Consider the following 9278-nt stretch of genomic DNA (forward strand, 5'->3'; position numbering starts at 1 on the left):
TAAGTTAGTGGTAGTAATAAGGTTGGGTTAGGCGAATGTTTTAAAGTTTTATAAGTCATTTTTTTTTATTTCTTATTTTTCAACGCCTTTTTCAATTTTTCTTTTCTTTTTCGACCTTTTTGGACGCGCTCTTTTTCTTTCTTATTTCGCGCTATTCTAGTTTTTAGGACATAGATTTTTATTCTACTTCTTATCTAAATTTCTTAAAATTACGAAAATTTATTTTAAGTAGTTAAATTAATAGACATCAAAATTTTCTGGTTCGTAGTAATAGTTGGATTTGTACGTGGACCGAGTTATTGGAGCCAAACAGTCCTCAATTATATTGAGACCAAACGAATCCTGCCCCTCTGCTGCATCTTTTGGCTATTCGAAACGTGGGCAAAATCAGAAAAGTCTATTAATTGGATAACTTATATAATTTTTCTTTCCTTTTAAAAACTAATAGGATATTCAGTGAATGCACCGAGCAAGACGTTCACCACCTTTTGTACGTTCACCACCTGTAACTAGATCAAGACATTTAGTAAATATTATCGCCGTTGATTTTTCTTTAGAATCGTCATCCAGTCGACCAAGTACTCCAGTTCAAATTTCCGATAATCCATTTTTTGAACCCGACCTCACAATTGAGAATCCGGAGAATATTCAGGGACGATTCATAGATCCTGAACCACTAAATTTTCCTCCGGAACCACCAATCATTCAAACAGAGATTGTTGAGGAACGAACCATTAAATCAGAATCCTCTAGTGATTCCGATTCAACAAATTCAATTATGGAGAATCTGGAACCTTTAAGTATGGAAGACCGAATGAGAGCTAAACGCACTGGCCAAGGTCACGCAATTACTCATCCAGACATTAATGCGCCAGATTATGAAATCAAAGGACAAATTCTACACATGGTGACTAATCAATGCCAATTTAGTGGTGCGCCGAAGGAAGATCCAAATGAACATCTTCGTACCTTTAATAGGATCTGCACACTATTTAAAATCCGAGAAGTGGAGGATGAACAGATATATCTCATGTTATTTCCCTGGACTTTAAAGGGAGAAGCCAAAGATTGGTTGGAATCGTTACCTGAAGGGGCGATTGATACATGGGACGTTTTAGTTGAAAAATTTCTTAAACAATTCTTTCCTGCATCTAAAGCCGTAAGACTTCAAGCAGAAATTGTTACGTTTACACAGAAACCGAATGAAACTCTATATGAGGCATGTACAAGATTTGGAAAGTTATTAAGAGGATGTCTGCAACATGGTTTAGACACCTGTCAAATAGTACAAATATTCTACCAAGGATGCGACATCACTACAAGGAAAGACATAGATATAGCAGCTGGTGGTTCTATTATGAAGAAAACAGAAACTGATGCTTACAAAATTATTGATAACACTGCTTCCCACTCACATGAGTGGCACCAAGAAAAAGATATCGTTAGATCATCTAAAGCAGCTAGAGCCGAGTCTATCCATGACTTAGATTCCATTTCCGCAAAGATAGATGCTGTCGAGAGACGAATGGAAAAGATGACTAAGGATATTCACTCAATACGAATTAGTTGTGAGCAGTGTGGAGGACCACATTTGAGAAAAGATTGTCTCAGTATTGAATTAACAATGGAACAAAGAGAGAATATTTCATACATAAACCAAAGGCCTGGAAATAATTATCAGAATAATTATCAACCGCCAAGACCGATTTACAATCAAAACCAGAACTATAACCGAAATATTCCATACAACAACCAACAAGGTCCTAGCAATCAACAAGTATCCAACAATACTTACAATCAGCAAAGACCTAATTTTCAAAACAAACCACCACAACCCGATGATAAAAAGCCGAATTTAGAAGATATGATGACGAAGCTAGTTGAAACTCAAACGCAGTTTTTCACATCTCAAAAACAAACCAATGAACAAAATGCTCAAGCATTTAGAAATCAACAAGCTTCTATTCTAAATCTGGAACAAGAAGTAAGTAACCTAGCAAGGTTAATAGGTGAAAGAAAACCGGGAAGTCTACCTAGTGATACAAATGCTAACCCCCGGAATGAAACAGCTAAAGCCATTACCACAAGAAGTGGTACAACACTTAAACCACCTGAAATACCTGTAACTTCTGATGAAGCTATTCCTACTCCACAAGAACCACAACCTGATCAAGATAAGGAAAAAGAACCGGTAGTTGAGAAGGTTAATGAAGATAACACAGTTAAGGCTAAACCTTATGTTAAACCATACCAACCACCACTTCCTTACCCGAGTAAAATGAAGAAAGAGAAACTTGAAGCCGAGCAATCCAAATTCTTGGATATGTTTAAACAGATAAATGTAAATCTTCCTTTCATTGATGTAATTTCAGGAATGCCTAAATATGCTAAATTCTTGAAAGATCTAATCTCGAATAGAAAGAAAATGGAAGAACTCTCGGCTGTTACTATGAACGCTAATTGTTCAGCAGCACTGTTGAATAAGATACCAGAAAAATTATCTGATCCAGGAAGTTTCACAATTCCATGTTTTCTGGGTAGTCTTAGTTCAATAGAAGCATTGGCAGACTTAGGTGCTAGTATAAATCTAATGCCGTATTCACTATACGCTAAACTAGACCTTGGAGAATTGAAACCAACAAGAATAAGCATACAACTAGCCGATCGATCAATAAAATATCCTAGAGGGATAATAGAGAACATGCTAGTTAAAGTTGGTACTTTAGTATTTCCAGTAGATTTTGTTGTTCTGGACATGGAAGAAGATTCTCAAGTTCCTCTCATATTAGGAAGACCATTCTTAAACACGGCTAAAGCAATGATAGACGTGTTCGGTAAGAAATTGACCCTAAGTATAGAGGACGAGAGTGTTACCTTTTCAGTTGATAGAGCAATGCAACAACCGCAATCTGCAGATGATACATGTTATAATATTCAAACTATAGATTCACATGCAGAATTGTTAGAAGAATTTCCAGAATTACAAGGAACAGGAGAATGTTCTTTAGAAGAAGGTAATGAACCAATTGATGAAGCTGAACTGTTAGCTACACTTATAGCTAATGGATATGAACCAACAATAGAAGAAATTCAAATGCTAAAAGAAGAAGACAGATATCGATACAAATCATCGATAGAAGAACCTCCGAAATTAGAGTTAAAGCCACTTCCAAACCATTTGAAATACGCTTATTTACATGGTGAATATGAATTACCTGTAATAATATCGTCTTCTCTTACTGAAAATGAGAAATCACAACTCATTTCTGTGTTGAAAGCTCATAAACCAGCCATTGCATGGAAGATTCATGATATTAAAGGAATAAGTCCTTCGTATTGCACACATAAAATCCTTATGAAAGAAGGTCATAAAACGTATGTGCAACGCCAACGAAGACTAAATCCGAATATGCAAGATGTAATTAAAAAAGAAATTATTAAACTGCTAGACACATGTCTAATTTATCCAATTTCTGATAGTCCATGGGTAAGCCCAGTTCAATGCGTGCCTAAGAAGGGTGGCATGACTGTCATTACAAATGAAAAAAATGAGCTTATTCCTACTAGGACTGTAACAGGATGGCATGTGTGTATTGATTATAGAAAATTAAATGACGCCACCAGAAAAGATCACTTTCCCTTACCTTTCATTGATCAAATGTTGGAAAGGCTAGCCGGAAATAGTTACTATTGTTTTCTAGATGGATTTTCCGGATATTTTCAAATTCCAATAGCACCCGAAGATCAAGAGAAAACCACATTCACGTGCCCTTATGGTACTTTTGCTTACAAACGCATGCCATTTGGACTTTGCAACGCCCCTGCAACCTTTCAAAGGTGCATGATGGCGATTTTTCACGACATGATAGAAGAATGCATGGAAGTTTTCATGGATGACTTTTCAGTCTTCGGTGATACATTTGAATCATGTATAGTTAATCTGGAACGAATGCTTATTAGATGCGAACAATCAAATCTAGTACTTAATTGGGAGAAATGCCATTTCATGGTTAAAGAAGGCATCGTTCTTGGTCATAAAATTTCGAAGGAAGGAATTGAAGTGGATAGAGCTAAAGTAGATGTAATTGCTAAACTTCCACATCCCACCAATGTTAGAGGAGTTAGGAGTTTTCTAGGGCATGCCGGTTTTTGCCGACATTTCATAAAAGATTTTTCTAAAATTGCCACTCCTATGAATAAACTCCTAGAAAAGGATGCTCCATTCATCTTTTCAGATGAATGTATCAAATCTTTTAATATTCTTAAAGAGAAACTCACTAATGCTCCGATCATGATAACACCAAATTGGAATCTACCGTTTGAATTAATGTGCGATGCAAGTGATTTTGCAATGGGAGCCGTTTTAGGACAAAGGATTGAAAAACGATTTCAACCTATATATTATGCTAGTAAGATGTTACAAGGAGCACAAACGAACTATACAACTACTGAAAAAGAACTCCTTGCTATTGTCTTTGCTTTTGACAAATTTCGTTCATATCTCGTTCTAGCAAAAACGGTGGTCTATACCGACCATTCTGCTCTTAGATACCTATTTTCGAAACAAGATGCTAAACCAAGATTAATCCGCTGGATCTTACTCTTACAAGAGTTTGATATTGAAATCCGAGATAAAAGAGGAGCAGAAAATCTCGCCGCTGATCATCTTTCTCGTCTTGAAAATCCCGAATTAGAAGTTCTAAATGAATCGGCCATACAAGACAACTTTCCTGATGAATATCTATTGAATATAGATTATAATGAAATTCCATGGTTTGCAGACTATGCAAACTACTTAGTATGTGGATTCCTTGAAAAAGGATTATCGTACCAAAAACGAAAGAAATTCTTTAGTGATATAAAACACTATTTCTGGGAAGATCCACATCTGTTTAAAAGTTGTCCCGATGGAATAATACGCCGATGTGTATTTGGAGATGAAGCTAGTAAAATTTTAAACCATTGTCACACAGGACCAACAGGAGGGCATTATGGGCCTCAACTAACAGCAACAAAAGTTTATGAAGCTGGATTCTATTGGCCTACAATTTACAAAGACGCACACCTTCTTTGCAAATCCTGTGATGCTTGTCAAAGGGCCAGAAAAATAAGTCAACGTGATGAAATGCCACAAAATGTTATCCAAGTATGTGAAGTATTTGACATTTGGGGTATTGACTTTATGGGTCCATTTCCAAAATCTCATAATAATCTCTATATTCTCGTTGTCATTGATTATGTATCTATATGGGCGGAAGCACAAGCTCTCCCAACTAACGATGCACGAGTTGTAGTCAACTTTTTAAAACGTCTTTTTGCAAGGTTTGGAACACCGAAAGCTTTAATAAGTGATCGGGGTACTTATTTCTGTAATAATCAACTTGAGAAAATTCTTAAAAGATATGGAGTAACTCATAAAATCTCCACCGCATATCATCCACAAACAAGTGGACAAGTTGAAAATACTAACCGAGCTTTAAAACGTATTCTAGAGAAAACCGTAGGATCAAATCCGAAGGAATGGTCCATTAAATTGGAGGATGCACTCTGGGCTTTTAGAACAGCCTACAAAACTCCAATTGGAACCACACCTTTTAAACTCGTCTACGGAAAAGCATGTCATCTTCCAGTAGAAATTGAACACAAAGCTTTGGGCTTTGAAGACATCTAATCTTGACTTACATGAAGCTAGACGTCTGCGATTAAGTCAACTAAATGAATTAGAAGAGTTAAGACATGAAGCATACGAAAATTAATTAATCTATAAAGAAAGAACGAAGAAATGGCATGATAAAAGAATCAGAAGTTTAAAAGAATTTAAAGAAGGAGACAGAGTTCTTCTTTTCAATTCACGATTCAAGCTATTTCCTGGAAAATTGAAATCAAGATGGTCTGAACCATTCATAGTCAAAAGAGTTTTCCCATACGGAACGATAGAATTAATAAATTCAAATGTGATTGAATTTAAAGTTAATGGTCACAGAGTTAAACACTACATAGATAGTCCGATGGAATTCGACAATGAAGTTAATCACAATTTCGATACCACAGCTAACTAATTGTGGGGAGAATCAAGTCTTTAAAGGATAATATGTATTTCTGTTAGAGTTAGATTGTCTGTTTTCGTGTAGTTCTCGAAAATGGAACCCGAATGGTCTTTCCCTAGCAGACCCTAAAGAACTAGTCTTCTCCCCCCATTCTGAATTTTTATTTTTTTTAGGTTTTTACGAAATGAAGACTGCCTGTGAACTAAACCATGGTCTAATGCTACACGCTTTGATCACTAAACGTAATAATGACACACTTCCGAGTGAAACAGTATCAGTAATCAGAGAAAGATTGGACGGAGTAAGAAAAGAATCCAGATGCGAAGATAATAAGTTACAATTTGGTAAAGAAAAATCAAAATCCGCAACGAAAAGAAGAGCACGACACCTAGAAAGATGTCACAAATGCAGAAAATGGTCACATGGAGGTAAATGTTCAAATAATCAAACCTATTCAAATACCGAATTTGTTACTTTATGCAGAGACGGACCGTTCATATGTTTAGAAGAAAAAACACTGAATGATCGAGGTTACGCCTATGTAGCCATGGAAAACCAATTAAACCGACTATCTTATGAATGTGATAGATCATATAACTAAGAATACTATCTCACAGGTAAGTCTGTACAGTTTTTATTTTTTTTATTTTTATTTTTAACCTTTTGATAATAAACGCTAATTTGTTCGCTATAAAGTATTAAATTGGTATTAAATAAAATTAGGTTTGGCGACCGAAATTATTGATATCATTCAAAAATTTATTACATCACTGCAAAATTTAACGTTTATTCTTAAGGTATAAATATCTTTAATCAATCAACACAAAATATTTCAAAAATTCGTCATAAGTTAAATTAGGTCATGGAACCGAAATTACTTTACCGAAAAGAGGGGCGTATATTTTTGATAATATTTGATTGATTAAAGTGGGATAAAAAAAAGATTTTTAATTTTATTTTTACCATGTTTTTAAAATTAATATATAAATCTTAAATTAATATTGTAAACTTTGTAAAAACAATATATTTAAAATTGTAAATATTTGAAAAATATAATATAAGTTTGGTGTGATTTTATAATATGAATTTTTAATTTTTAAAATAAGAATTTTTAATTTTATGCATTTCAAATTTTAAGTTTGGTGTGAATTTTTAATATTAATTTTGAATTTTATGTATTTTTATTTTAAGTTTGGTGTGAATTTAAAAATAAAAATTTACTTTATCTCATTAAATTAAAAATATGATTTTTAAAATTCGTTGTAAGTTGAAGACTAGGTCATTGAACTGAAATTGCTTTACCCGAGGGAGGGACGAGAACTTTTATTATCATTATTTTTAATCTTATTGAATTAAAGTATGCCAAAAACATTAAAAAACCCAAAAATCTTTACTTTTAAAAAACCGCGCTTTGATTTGACAAATTTTAAAATTTTGTCGAGGGACAGACTAGGACAACGATCCGAAACGCCCTCGCTCCTAAAGGAAAACAAAATTTTTAAAATTTAATTAATTATAAGTTTTATAAAGTATAAGGTTTTATAATATAAAAAAAAACTGAAAGTACTGTAGTCGGCACCCCATGCGATCGCATGGGGTTTGCACTTGGAACCCATGCGATCGCATGGGGACCAAATGCAGGCCTGGTACAAAACTCTCAGCGGTTCTGTCTCAACACAAACACACACATACATTCACGAAAATACCTCAAATCTTCACCAAATTTCATCATTTTTCCACCGTAATTCGTCATTTTTCTTGCTCTAATCATGCCTAGATTCTCATTCTTCAGCAAAATGGTAAAAATTACACCCCTAAACTCTATAAATTCCTAGTTTTTGTGATAATTACCAATTTTTTACCTAATGCAATTTTGTTAATTTCTAGTGTAATTAGTGTTAAATTGTTAGTATTTTATGCATGTATAACCTAGATTGATGCTATTTAACATGATTTGAAGCCAAAAACTTCAAAATTTTTAGAAATCTAGGGTTTGTGTTCTTGAGCAATTTGGGGCTTTTTGATATAAACAGGTTATGGTCGATTTTTGTCATGAATTATTGCTAAATTGAGTAGTGTAACATGTTTAGATAGTTAAATGATCCAAACATTGATCCTAAACATGATTTTTATAAATTAAAGTGGACTTTTTAAGTCCAAAATTCATGAACTTGATTAATTTGATATATTTGCCATTTGAGACTTGTTTAATTATTAGTAATGACTATTTTGACATGTTATTTGAGTTAAATGCTTATGAATTTTGTATACATTTTCATATGTGCTTATTTGAAAAGTGTAGAATTGTGAAAAATTGTGAAAATGTGTATAAATTTAATTTTGATTTAACATGTTATAGTGATTGTTTTAAGTTGTTATTTTGCTAACACTAATGCATATTTGGATGCACAAATTTTGTGTTTAATGTGTTTTGCAGAAAGCCGATACTGGAGGTTCAGGAGCATCATCATCTAGACGACCAGCACCAGCACCAGAACCAGAACCAGAAATGCAACACGAACAAGAACCACAACAAGAACCACAACAACAGCCTGATCAACACATACCTTATTATGATCCGGTACAGTTTGTTGATGAATTCATAGTATTCCCAATGAGGCCGCCAGTAGAATTCCCAACGATTCCTGAGCACACTCTACATCCTAATCTGAGATTTGATAGAAGATGGAGAGATTACGAGACATATCAAAGGAATAAATTCAAATTGGTAACAAAAAATGTAGAGGTGCCAAGGGTAATCGATTGGGCCCCTTTGGAAACGGTCCATCTAGCTGACCGTGTTAGACAGATTTTAGTTCAAAGGTATGACAGTTCTTCTTTTATAGATTGGGAACGTCTTTTCACCATTCGTAGACCTGTATATAAGGAATGGTGTGTTGAGTTGATAAGTACTGTATCACTTGATACAAATATAGTTAGAATAGATGATAGAAGATTTCTTAGGTTTATCCTTAGCGGTAGGATGTACAGAATGTGCATGCTGGACATGGCCAGGGCCTTACAGATATATACTCCTGGTGAGTTGCTATTACCCGATTGTACAAATTTGATTCATTATGGTGAAAGGGTAGATAGTAACTTTGACGCTGACGCCATTTGGAGGTGTGATACTCCTATACACATATTGACAGAGCCTAGCTTCGTATTATTCATAGATTTTTGGCTAACTCGATTACACAGAGAGGTCATAATAAAGAAAAAATTACCTTA

The sequence above is a fragment of the Rutidosis leptorrhynchoides genome, chromosome 2 (assembly GCF_046630445.1).
Source record: "Rutidosis leptorrhynchoides isolate AG116_Rl617_1_P2 chromosome 2, CSIRO_AGI_Rlap_v1, whole genome shotgun sequence".
Lineage (NCBI taxonomy): Eukaryota > Viridiplantae > Streptophyta > Magnoliopsida > Asterales > Asteraceae > Rutidosis > Rutidosis leptorrhynchoides.